This window comes from Ranitomeya imitator, chromosome 8, assembly GCF_032444005.1.
Source record: "Ranitomeya imitator isolate aRanImi1 chromosome 8, aRanImi1.pri, whole genome shotgun sequence".
Classification (NCBI taxonomy): domain Eukaryota; kingdom Metazoa; phylum Chordata; class Amphibia; order Anura; family Dendrobatidae; genus Ranitomeya; species Ranitomeya imitator.
The window spans coordinates 101,063,527-101,075,901 of record NC_091289.1 but is presented as its reverse complement, the minus strand read 5'-3'; the positions used below and the strand labels follow the sequence as shown (position 1 = coordinate 101,075,901).

At 43.5% G+C, this 12,375-nt stretch overlaps 1 long non-coding RNA gene across 1 annotated transcript in view; it reads right to left on the bottom strand.

Annotated features, from left to right (window-relative positions):
* LOC138647883 (uncharacterized) overlaps positions 1-12,375 on the bottom strand; it is a 31,275-nt gene that overhangs the window by 18,011 nt on the left and 889 nt on the right. Inside the window, exons 2-4 of the long non-coding RNA XR_011315061.1 lie at positions 11,871-12,261; positions 11,645-11,788; positions 11,407-11,544 (exon numbers count right to left, since the gene is read on the bottom strand). This is a non-coding gene — a long non-coding RNA (uncharacterized lncRNA). The remainder of the gene's footprint in view (positions 1-11,406; positions 11,545-11,644; positions 11,789-11,870; positions 12,262-12,375) is intronic.

The following is a 12,375-nucleotide window of genomic DNA, read 5'->3' as shown; positions in this document are numbered from 1 at the left end:
CACAGGAGTCAGGAGTGGCACACAAGCCCAGAGGCCAATATTTTTCTACCAATGATTGATGTAGTTATTTTCTCTGGTAGATTTTGGAACCCAAATCAAGGAAAAAAAATATAGGCTTTCTATGGACCACAATTGGAGAGAGAGAGAGAGAGAGAGATGGCACACCCAGGAGTCAAGACTGGCACACAAGCAGAAAGGCCAATATTAATCTCCCACTGTTTTTTTTGTTTGTTTGTTTTTTTTTTTTTTCAGGGAGACTTTAGAAAAAAAAATAATAAAAAAAATATGATTTTATCAGGAAGAATTTAGAAACCAAATAAAATAAAATGATTTTTTCAGGGAGAATTTAGAAAACAAATAAAACCAAAAATAGGCGTTCTATGGCCCACTGACTGAGAGATGACGCACACAGGAGTCAAGACTGGCACACAAGCAGAAAGGCCAATATTAATCTCCCACTGTTTTTTTTTTTTTTTTTCAGGGAGACTTTAGAAAAAAAAATAATAAAAAAAATATGATTTTATCAGGAAGAATTTAGAAACCAAATAAAATAAAATGATTTTTTCAGGGAGAATTTATAAAACTAATAAAACAAAAAATAGGCGTTCTATGGCCCACTGAGTGAGAGATGACGCACACAGGAGTCAAGACTGGCACACAAGCAGAAAGGCCAATATTAATCCCCCACTGTTTTTTTTGTTTGTTTTTTTTTTTGTTTTGTTTTTTTCAGGGAGACTTTAGAAAAAAAAATAATAAAAAAAATATGATTTTATCAGGAAGAATTTAGAAACCAAATAAAATAAAATTATTTTTTCAGGGAGAATTTATAAAACAAATAAAAACAAAAATAGGCGTTCTATGGCCCACTGACTGAGAGATGACGCACACAGGAGTCAGGAGTGGCACACAAGCCCAGAGGCCAATATTTTTCTACCAATGATTGATGTAGTTATTTTCTCTGGTAGATTTTGGAACCCAAATCAAGGAAAAAAAATATAGGCTTTCTATGGACCACAATTGGAGAGAGAGAGAGAGAGAGAGAGAGAGAGAGATGGCACACCCAGGAGTCAAGACTGGCACACAAGCAGAAAGGCCAATATTAATCTCCCACTGTTTTTTTTGTTTGTTTTTTTTTTTTTTTTTTTCAGGGAGACTTTAGAAAAAAAAATAATAAAAAAAATATGATTTTATCAGGAAGAATTTAGAAACCAAATAAAATAAAATGATTTTTTCAGGGAGAATTTATAAAACTAATAAAACAAAAAATAGGCGTTCTATGGCCCACTGAGTGAGAGATGACGCACACAGGAGTCAAGACTGGCACACAAGCAGAAAGGCCAATATTAATCCCCCACTGTTTTTTTTGTTTGTTTTTTTTTTTGTTTTGTTTTTTTCAGGGAGACTTTAGAAAAAAAAATAATAAAAAAAATATGATTTTATCAGGAAGAATTTAGAAACCAAATAAAATAAAATGATTTTTTCAGGGAGAATTTAGAAAACAAATAAAACCAAAAATAGGCGTTCTATGGCCCACTGACTGAGAGAGAGAGAGAGATGGCACGCTTAGTACTGGCACACAAGCCCAAAGGGCAATATTAATCTCCCTTTTTTTTTCAGGGAGAATTTCTAAAACCCAAAAAAAAAAAAAATAGGCTTTCTATGGCCCACTATTTGTGAGAGAGATGGGACGCTCAGGACTGGCACAGATGGCACGCTCAGGACTGGCACAGAAGCCCAGAGGCCAATATTAATCTCCCTTTTTTTCTGGGAGAATTTATAAAACCAAAAAAATATTTAAATAGGCTTTCTATGGCCCACTATTTGTGAGAGAGATGGCACGCTCAGGACTGGCACAGATGGCACGCTCACAACTGGCACACAAGCCCAGAGGCCAATATTAATCTCCCTTTTTTTCAGGGAGAATTTATAAAACCAAAAAAAAAATTAAATAGGCTTTCTATGGCCCACTATTTGTGAGAGAGATGGCACGCTCAGGACTGGCACAGATGGCACGCTCACAACTGGCACACAAGCCCAGAGGCCAATATTAATCTCCCTTTTTTCAGGGAAAATTTATAAAACCAAAAAAAAAATTAAATAGGCTTTCTATGGCCCACTATTTGTGAGAGAGATGGCACGCTCAGGACTGGCACAGATGGCACGCTCACAACTGGCACACAAGCCCAGAGGCCAATATTAATCTCCCTTTTTTTCAGGGAGAATTTATAAAACCAAAAAAAAAATTAAATAGGCTTTCTATGGCCCACTATTTGTGAGAGAGATGGCACGCTCAGGGCTGGCACAGATGGCACGCTCAGGACTGGCACACAAGCCCAGAGGCCAATATTAATCTCCCTTTTTTTCAGGGAGAATTTATAAAACCCAAAAAAAAATAAAATAGGCTTTCTATGGCCCACTATTTGTGAGAGAGATGGCACACTCAGGACTGGCACACAAGCCCAAAGGCCAATATTAATCTCCCACTGTATTTTTATCAGGGAGAATTTATACACCCCACAAAAAAAAATACAGAAAAATGAAAAGGCTTTCTATGGCCCACTATGTGAGAGAGATGGCACACACAGGGATGGCACTCTAGCAGAAATGCCAAATTGCCAATCTTAATCTCCCACCAAAAAAAAAAAAAAAAAGGGAATGTCCTACAATTACTATCTCCCTGCCTGCAGTAATCTCAGCCAGGTATGGCAGGCAGCTACTATCTCCCTGCCTGCAGTAATCTCAGCCAGGTATGGCAGGCAGCAATAAGGAGTGGACTGATGCACAAATGAAATAAAAAGTGTGGACAAACAAAAAAGATAGCTGTGCAGAAAGGAAGGAACAAGAGGATTTGTGCTTTGAAAAAAGCAGTTGGTTTGCACAGCGGCGTACACACAGCAATGCAGCTATCAGGGAGCCTTCTAGGGCAGCCCAATGAGCTACAGCGCTGAGGGGAAAAAAAAAAAATAATAACTTCCACTGTCCCTGCACACCGAGGGTGGTGTTGGACAGTGCAAATCGCTGCAGCACAAGCGGTTTTGTGGTTAATGGACCCTGCCTAACGCTATCCCTGCTTCTGACGAAGCGGCAGCAACCTCTCCCTAAGCTCAGATCAGCAGCAGTAAGATGGCGGTCGGCGGGAATGCCTCTTTATAGCCCCTGTGACGTCGCAGACAGCAAGCCAATCACTGCAATGCCCTTCTCTAAGATGGTGGGGACCAGGACCTATGTCATCACGCTGCCCACACTCTGCGTTTACCTTCATTGGCTGAGAAATGGCGCTTTTCGCGTCATTGAAACGCGACTTTGGCGCGAAAGTCGCGTACCGCATGGCCGACCCCGCACAGGGGTCGGATCGGGTTTCATGAAACCCCGACTTAGCCAAAAGTCGGCGACTTTTGAAAATGTTCGACCCGTTTCGCTCAACCCTATGCGATACAATTGCCCGTAAGTGGTCTTTATGAGTTTGTTTGTGTCATTCTCGTTATAGCAAACGGGACAACTGTGGTAAAAACAACCCTGAAATTCAAAAGCCGTGGGGCGTCCGCTGACGAGCGCGTAGCCGTCTAGAAAAAAGTTTCCTACTCTTTTCTCACCGCCGTTCAAAGCGTTTTGCAGATCTAGGTTCTCTGTATGCGCTACGTACATTAACCATTGAATAGCGGGGGACGAGTAACGTTTATGCTTTTTGTGATAATTATCCGCTGGCAAAATGGCTATTTTGTTTTCGGGAAGAAATTTAAAGCGGTATATGGCCAAACAAACAGATGCTAGCGTCGTGAGCTGAAACGGATCTATATCGATGAGTTTTTCAGTAAATTTATTTTCACGCTTACAGAATTGTAATTGTAATTGTTTTTTGGCCATCATTTCCATGACGCGCTCGCGATACACAACGCAGGCGCGTCTCAAGACCTCTACGTCCTGTTGACAGTAAGCTTTGAGCTCAGCTTGCAAATCAAACGTATTGTTTTTCGATTCATACCACATTGTGAATGCCTTTTTCTCACTATGTGTCATGTACTCTACGCCATCATAGCTAGCAGCTGGCTTAGGCCCTACATAGGTCTGATTTTCATCAGTGTTAAAAAAAATGTGGAAAGTGACCCTTAGCGCCTGAAAATCCCATAGCTTGAGGCAACTTACTGAGCTTCATGGGAATGAAATTTAAAGAGTCGATGAATCTCATGTCTAAATCGGGTAATGATACGCACAAAAGACGACCGCCTTGCGCTATGATGTTGACGCGTAGCTTCTCACGGATCAGCTCTTTAATGATAAAGTAGGAATCGTATCGACCCGCATTGTGAGCTATAAAAGTGTAGCCTACATATCCTCCCTTTGTAAAGAAAAATGTACAAAATCGGTAGTACACGTTTTACTCTCAAACTCCCAGCTGGACACACCGTGCAAATCCGTGGCAAATACGTAATTGGGCTGGTGCGTTTCCGTCTCTTGTGTACATTCAAAATCATAAAAAATTTATTGTTCCGTAGATTTCTTCGGCATATAGCGCTGCGTGTAACATACATGATTATCAAATCTGTTCACCGGAACGCCGCAAACGGTGCATCGTACACCGACGCAGCGGTGTTCGTCATCTGTGGTTTGGAGGACGTAACGATAGCATCGCTCGCAGAAAAATTTAAGTTTACAAAATGACCATTCAGTCAGCGAGACTTCTGTGGAGTTCTAAGCAATTCGCCGAATGACAAAATACCCGACAGCGGGGACATTTCAGTTGTTCCCCGGCTGTATCAGCACAAGCCGCCCGCTGACACGCGGCGCAAAAGTATTGACAAGAGTGATTATTTTTGTGATGAAATGCGAAACTGCACTTTTCACAAAAGAATTTCGCTCCTATGAATCCTTTTATATTTTTTATTCAGTAATAATGATTATGGTGATGCAGAATATATAATATTTTGTCTGTGGGTTCTCTATCCGTGTGAAAATAGCGCCAGTCTCCCTGACTAAAATATAGAACTTTAATGGTAACGTTCAAATAGGTCTCAGGTTTTGGCTTACAGATACTGATGTAAAATACTGACCAAATACTGCTAGTGTGATGGCAGCCTCAAACGCGCTAATGTCGCTAAAGCTCACTAGTTGATCGTCGGGTAGTTTCAAATTTCTGTGCAACTCCGCCGCACTTTTCATTAAATCAGCATCAGGCGTGTCTTCTTCAGTCAGTAAGGCATAGAGAGATGCTGCCAAACACTGATTAGAACCGTAGTTGTTAACCCCTTCCCGACCCATGACGCCACGTAGGCGTCATGAAAGTCGGTGCCAATCCGACCCATGACGCCTATGTGGCGTCATGGAAAGATCACGTCCCTGCAGATCCGGTGAAAGGGTTAACTCCCATTTCACCCGATCTGCAGGGACAGGGGGAATGGTAGTTTAGCCCAGGGGGGGTGGCTTCATCCCCCCGTGGCTACGATCGCTCTGATTGGCTGTTGAAAGTGAAACTGCCAATCAGAGCGATTTGTAATATTTCACCTATTATAACTGGTGAAATATTACAATCCAGCCATGGCCGATGCTGCAATATCATCGGCCATGGCTGGAAACACTAATGTGCCCCCACCCCACCCCACCGATCGCCCCCCCATCCTCCGATCAGGGCTATGCACCGCTCCGTCCTGTGCTCCGCTCCCCCCGTGCTCTTGTCCGCTCCCCCCATGCTCCAATCACCCCCCCGTGCTCCGATCCAACCCCCCTGCACTCCGATCCACCCCCCCATGCATCATCCACCCCCCGTGCTCCGATCCACCACCCCCGTGCTCCGTTCCACCCCCCCGTGCTCCGTTCCACCCCCCCCACGCTCCGATCCCCCACCCCCATGCTCCGATCACCCCCCCCCCGTGCTCCCCCCCACCACATCATACTTACCGATCCTGCCGGGGTCCGTCCGTCTTCTCCCTGGGCGCCGCCATCTTCCAAAATGGCGGGCGCATGCGCAGATTCGTTCCAAAGTGCATTTTGATCACTGAGATATCATCTATCACAGTGATCAAAATAAAAAAAATAATAAATGACCCCCCCTTTGTCACCCCCATAGGTAGGGACAATAAAAAAATAAAGAATTTTTTATTTTCCACTAAGGTTAGAATAGGGTTAGGGTTAGGGTTAGGGCTAGGGTTAGGGTTAGGGTTAGGGCTAGGGTTAGGGTTAGGGTTAGGGCTAGGGTGAGGGTTACGGTTAGGGCTAGGGCTAGGGTTAGGGTTTCGGTATGTGCACACGTATTCTGTTCCTCTGCGGATTTGATAAATCCGCAGTGCTAAACCGCTGCGGATTTATCGCGGATTTACCGCGGTTTTTCTGCGCATTTCACTGCGGTTTTACAACTGCGATTTTCTATTGGAGCAGTTGTAAAACCGCTGCGGAATCCGCAGAAACAAGTGACATGCTGCAGAATGTAAACCACTGCGTTTCCGTGCAGTTTTTCTGCAGCATGTGTACAGCGATTTTTGTTTCCCATAGGTTTACATTGAACTGTAAACTCATGGGAAACTGCTGCGGATCCGCAGCGTTTTCCGCAGTGTGTGCACATACCTTTAGAATTAGGCTATGTGCACACGGTGCGGATTTGGCTGCGGATTCGCAGCAGTGTTCCATCAGGTTTACAGTACCATGTAAACCTATGAAAAACCAAATCCGCTGTGCCTATGGTGCGGAAAATACCGCGCGGAAACGTTGCGTTGTATTTTCCGCAGCATGTCAATTCTTTGTGCGGATTCCACAGCGTTTTTCACCTGTTCCTCAATCGGAATCCACAGGTGAAATCCGCACAAAAAACGCTGGAAATCCGCGGTAAATCCGCAGGTAAAACGCAGTGCCCACAACGTGGGCACATAGCATTAGGGTTAGGGTTGGAATTAGGGTTGTGGTTAGGGGTGTGATTAGGGTTACGGGTGTGTTGGGGTTAGGGTTGTAATTAGGGTAATGGCTACAGTTGGGATTAGGGTTAGGGGTGTGGGGGGGTTAGTGTTGGAGGTAGAATTGAGGGGTTTCCACTGTTTAGGCACATCAGGGGTCTCCAAACGCAACATGGCGCCACCATTGATTCCAGCCAATCTTGTATTCAAAAAGTCAAATGGTGCTCCCTCACTTCCGAGCCCCGATGTGCGCCCAAACAGTGGTTTACCCCCACATATGGGGTACCAGTGTACTCAGGACAAACTGCACAACAATTACCGGGGTCCAATTTCTCCTGTTACTCTTGTGAAAATAAAAAAATGCTTGCTAAAACATCATTTTTGAGGAAAGAAAAATGGTTTTTTATTTTCACGGCTCTGCGTTGTAAACATCTGTGAAGCACTTGGGGGTTCAAAGTGCTCACCACATATCTAGATAAGTTCCTTGGGGGGTCTAGTTTCTAAAATAAGGTCACTTGTGGGGGGTTTCTACTGTTTAGGCACACCAGGGGCTCTGCAAACGCAGCGTGACGCCCGCAGACCATTCCATCAAAGTCTGCATTTCAAAAGTCACTACTTCCCTTCTGAGCCCCGACGTGTGCCCAAACAGTAGTTTACCCCCACATATGGGGTATCAGCGTACTCAGGAGAAACTGGACAACAAATATTGGGGTCAAATTTCTCCTGTTACCCTTGGGAAAATTAAAAAATTCTGGGCTAAATAATTATTTTTGAGGAAAGAAAACGTATTTATTATTTTCACGGCTCTGCATTATAAACTTCTGTGAAGCACTTGGGGGTTCAAAGTGCTCACCACACATCTAAATAAGTTCCTTTCGGGGTCTAGTTTCCAAAATGGGGTCACTTGTGGGGGGTTTCTACTGTTTAGCCACATCAGGGGCTCTGCAAACCCAACGTGACGCCCGCAGAGCATTCCATCAAAGTCTGCATTTCAAAACGTCACTACTTCACTTCCGAGCCCCGGCATGTGCCCAAACAGTGGTTTACCCCCACATATGGGGTATCAGCGTACTCAAGAGAAACTGGACAACAACTTTTGGGGTCAAATTTCTCCTGTTACCTTTGGGAAAATAAAAAATTGCAGGCTAAAAGATCATTTTTGAGAAAATAATTTTTTTTTTCATGGCTCTGCGTTATAAACTTTTGTGAAGCACTTGGGGGTTCAAAGTCCTCACCACACATCTACATTAGTTCCTTTGGGGATCTAGTTTCCAAAATGGGGTCATTTGTGGGGGATCTCCAATGTTTAGGCACACAGGGGCTCTCCAAACGTGACATGGTGTCCGCTAATGATTGGAGCTAATTTTCCATTTAAAAAGCCAAATGGCGCGCCTTCCCTTCCGAGCCCTGCCGTGCGCCCAAACAGTGGTTTACCCCCACATATGGGGTATCAGCGTACTCAGGACAAACTGGACAACAACATTTGGGGTCCAATTTCTCCTATTACCCTTGGCAAAATAGGAAATTCCAGGCTAAAAAATCATTTTTGAGGAAAGAAAAATTATTTTTTATTTTCATTGCTCTGCGTTATAAACTTCTGTGAAGCACCTGGGGGTTTAAAGTGCTCAATATGCATCTAGATAAGTTCCTTGGGGGGTCTAGTTTAAAAAATGGGGTCACTTGGGGAGCTCCAATGTTTAGGCACACAGGGGCTCTCCAAACGCGACATGGTGTCCGCTAACGATGGAGATAATTTTTCATTCAAAAAGTCAAATGGCGCTCCTTCCCTTCCGAACCTTACCATGTGCCCAAACAGTGGTTTACCCCCACATGTGAGGTATCGGTGTACTCAGGAGAAATTGCGCAACAAATTTTAGGATCCATTTTATCCTGTTGCCCATGTGAAAATGAAAAAATTGAGGCTAAAAGAATTTTTTTGTGCAAAAAAAGTACTTTTTCATTTTTACGGATCAATTTGTGAAGCACCTGGGGGTTCAAAGTGCTCACTATGCATCTAGATAAGTTCCTTGGGGCGTCTAGTTTCCAAAATGGGGTCACTTGTGGGGGAGCTCCAATTTTTAGGCACACGGGGGCTCTCCAAACGTGACATGGTGTCCGCTAAAGAGTGGAGCCAATTTTTCATTCAAAAAGTCAAATGGCGCTCCTTCCCTTCCAAGCCCAAACAGTGGTTTACCCCCACATATGAGGTATTAGTGTACTCAGGACAAATTGGACAACAACTTTCGTGGTTCAGTTTCTCCTTTTACCATTGGGAAAATAAAAAAATTGTTGCTAAAAGATAATTTTTGTGACTAAAAAGTTAAATGTTCATTTTTTCCTTCCATGTTGCTTCTGCTGCTGTGAAGTACCTGAAGGGTTAATAAACTTCTTGAATGTGGTTTTGAGTACCTTGAGGGGGTGCAGTTTTTAGAATGGTGTCACTTTGGGGTATTTTCAGCCATATAGACCCCTCAAACTGACTTCAAATGTGAGGTGGTCCCCAAAAAAATGGTTTTGTAAATTTCGTTGTAAAAATGAGAAATCGCTGGTCAAATTTTAACCCTTATAACTTCCTAGCAAAAAAAATTTTGTTTCCAAAATTGTGCTGATGTAAAGTATACATGTGGTAAATGTTATTTATTAACTATTTTGTGTCACATACCTCTCTGCTTTAACAGAATAAAAATTCAAAATGTGAAAATTGCGAAATTTTCAAAATTTTCGCCAAATTTCCGTTTTTATCACAAATAAACGCAGAATTTATTGACCTAAATTTACCACTAACATGAAGCTCAATATGTCACGAAAAAACAATTTCAGAACCGCTAGGATCTGTTGAAGCGTTCCTGAGTTATTACCTCATAAAGGGACACTGGTCAGAATTGCAAAAAACGGCAAGGTCTTTAAGGTCAAAATAGGCTGGGTCATGAAGGGGTTAAAATCAAACAACATTTGGCGTTTCTGATGAGTAATTCGCGTGTAAACTATAGATCTCAATCGTCTGCGTTTTGTACCTCCCCGTCTATTCCTCACAACGCTTACTATTAATTTCAAGCAGTCACCGGCGATGCACTCGGCGTTGCTTTGCAAGACATTGCCCACGGCATTTAGGAAAGCAGTCGCGTCAAAATTGTCTCTACATTGTTTAAAACCGTAGACGGGGTTTAGTCTACCGCTCTACTAGTCTTAATTGTATAAAGTCGCCCGGGTCGATATCCCTCATGATCCTATCCAGTAACGTTTGAATAGAACCGTGTATGATCTCCAAACTTCCTTCAAAGGATCGTATACGGTCTAAGTTCACAAATCTAAAATGGTCGATATACTGATAGGCGTTGAGGTTACTCATCTCCCTACGAGCATGAAATAAGTGTTCTAAAAACGGCAAATGCTCGCCTATGTCCGGTGTATGAGGCGGTGAAAACTGTGACGCCGCTCCTTGGCGGTCTTCGCTCGAGATTTCAACGTCGGAGACTGTAGGTGTCTCCGCCGCTAAATTCTGCGGCGCTTCTTGGAATTGCGAATCTATCGAGGTTTCGAGATCTGTCACCTCAGTGAAGGCGGTCGGTAAAACCTGAAGAGCTGTAGTGTTCTGTGGGGTTAGCGCTTGCGTAACGTGTGTTGAGCGAATAGCAGAGCGTTTTACCCTATTCTTTCATTTTTTTCGCCTCTTTAACGTACATTTAGCGGTTGTTGTATTTTTAATACAACGTTTTGTGACGCATATTTTATTGAAAAAACCTTTACGCGGGGGGCTGCGTTTCATACCGCGACCCGTCATGCCTAGTCATAATGTACGAGCCCTCGGTAGGTTTTTAACGGCTTCAACAGCCTCAGTGTACAGAGGCTCTAAAGCCATTATTTCTGAAATGTATGCTCTCTCCGGGCGCTGGGAGGACAGTTCTGTACAGTGATCCAGCAGGTAAGCTACATGATTGTGCACGTTGATAAGTGTCATGGTATGACTGTATAGGTTGTCAAATACTCTTTTTACGTCTAGGGGCCATTGTTTGTACGCTGATATACTATCGCGAGTTTTCAGCTTTTTATGTTTTATTGGAAGTGTTGCAGAGTTACGTGGACGTTTCTGAACTTAAGGCTTATGTGTTGTAGCTATAGTGTCACAAGCCCGTAATACCTTTGGTTCATTACTCACTGGCCTACCTGAGGTTCCTGCAGCGCTTGTTTCAGAATCGTGGGATGTCGAGGTTCCTGCATTTAGATTTCCGCTTTTGACAGATCTGCTTTTAGCCTTTGAATGAAATGAGCCGCTCGTGGCTTTTCGCTCTGAGAGTGTCAGAGGGTTTACTTCTTTACGGTGAGTGGATTGATTCCACCGAGGTCCCATCGGCGGCAAGTGTTCAAATTCCTTTTTCTCAAAAATAGTTCTGAAGGGTTGTCTGCGCTCTTACTTTCTCGGCGCGTTTGCGTAATGGAGAGCTCGCAATTAATCGAGGCCGCGTACTAACAAAATAGGAAAATGATAGCAAACATTGCTGTCGCAGATTAGCATGGTTTAAAAACTTACATGGCAGGTTGGTAGGTCTCCAGAGCGATTGGGTGGGTGATGAATAAGGCGTTGACGGTATTGTATAATCTTCTTCGGTTCTTGTTCCTTTGTCGCCCGGGGATGTATTTTCTTTGTCTTTTGTTTCATCGTCTGATCCTGTCAAATCGATGATGGCATCCGAAATAAATAACCGATGATTTACCACACATCTGCACGCTCTATTGCCGCGCACAGCGCCATTTGTGGTTGAAATTACCTTCCGTAGATGCTGTCAGGAATGTAGGGGTCCAGGTATCCCGTTCTGTGAAAGATTATAGCGGCTGTACCGCACAAGTTTCATCGTCGCTGGTGGTGACGGCCGGCAGGTCATCGTCAGAGCCTGTACAGTCTATGAAACTCTCTGAAATACATAGACGTCAAATTACGGCAAAGCTGCACAAAGTATTGTAGAGTACAAAGAGTTTTTTTGTTACAGGACTTACCATACATAGCTGGGTTATTATGAGGATCTTCGGCTAGTGTGGAATTGTCCTGGCGCCACTAGGCCATCACTTCAGCGTCCAATTGCAGCGATTCGGTCAATAGTTCCTGTGAGTCGGGGTATTGCGAAGCTTCCGCTAACTCTGAATTAACATGACGGACCCCAGAGACCGTTTCACGTTGCATTTCAGCCATCAGACACTGCGGAGCTGCGTGGCATTCCTCTACCATATCCGCGTCTAGGAACATAGCTTTTAAAATAAAAGCGTTTTAGGTATCCCCTGCCGTCCTATAACTACATTTTCACGCATCCCCTCTAAAACTTTGCTTACTTAGCTGGCTGTCCGTGAGCCGCTCTTCGTCAACGACGTGCTCGTTAAAACTAGGGTTCATCTGTAACAAACGCATAACGTCATACGGTATATAGCGACAAAATAACCGCATAAACTATAAAATATGTACAATAATTACAATTAAAAAATAATATACAAGCCTCAATAATGATGA